Source organism: Tachyglossus aculeatus, chromosome 1, assembly GCF_015852505.1.
Source record: "Tachyglossus aculeatus isolate mTacAcu1 chromosome 1, mTacAcu1.pri, whole genome shotgun sequence".
In the NCBI taxonomy this organism is placed as follows: Eukaryota; Metazoa; Chordata; class Mammalia; order Monotremata; family Tachyglossidae; genus Tachyglossus; species Tachyglossus aculeatus.
Window position 1 is genome coordinate 62,524,093 of NC_052066.1, and position 1,077 is coordinate 62,525,169.

Below are 1,077 nucleotides of genomic sequence, written 5' to 3' on the forward strand. Positions count from 1 at the left end.
CAGACACATTCCCTGCCCACTTCGAGCTTACATTCTAGAAAACTGAGCTCCTGCTGCACTCTTTGGAGGTGCAACCCCCCAACCCAGAGTCCCCCAGATGATGATGATGATGGCATTTATTAAGCGCTTACTATGTGCAAAGCACTGTTCTAAGCCCTGGGGAGTTTACAAGGTGATCAGGTTGTCCCACGTGGGGCTCACAGTCTTAATCCCCATTTTACAGATGAGGGAACTGAGGCACAGAGAAGTTAAGTGACTTGCCCAAAGTCACACAGCTGACAAGTGGCGGAGTCGAGATTTGAACCGATGACCTCTGACCCCACATCCCTGAGAAGCGGCATGGCTTAGTGGAAAAAGCCCGGGCTTGGGAATTGGAGATCGTGGGTTCTAATTCCGCCTCTACCACTTGTCAGCTGTGTGACTTTGGGCAAGTCACTTCACTTCTCTGTGCCTCAGTGACCTTACCTGTAAAATGGGGATGAAGACTGTGAGCCTCACATGGGACAACCTAATTATCTACCCCAGCATTTAGAACAATGCTTGGCACATAGTAAGCACTTAACAGATACCATCATTATTATTACAATTGCTTAGTACAGTGCTCTGTACACAATAAGCGTTCAATAAATATGTTTGAATGAATGAATGAATGAATCCCTTAAGGATCCTGTAGGATTCTGTAGGATCACAGGACAGCATTGGAGAATCAACAAATCATTGGTATTTATTGAGTGCATACTATGTGCAGAGCGCTATACTAAGGAGAGTACAATACAACAGAATTAATGGACACATTCCCTGCCCATAACAAAATTACAGTCTTGAGGAAATGGGGTACAGTCAAAATTACCCAAGGAGTTCCCTGAATGTTAACCATAATTGTCCCTCATTTAGCTTCTTCACCCTTCAATATAGCAATGACTGAGGTGTGGCTTTGAAATCCTTTAGCTTTACCCCAGTGTTTTACCTCAACTTTACCTCAGATGCTGGGAGAAAATCAAAATCCTGTTCAGAAGTGTGAGGTCTCGGGGTGCCACAAGATGCAGTAACCTTTCCCTTCATCATCGTTTTCATTTT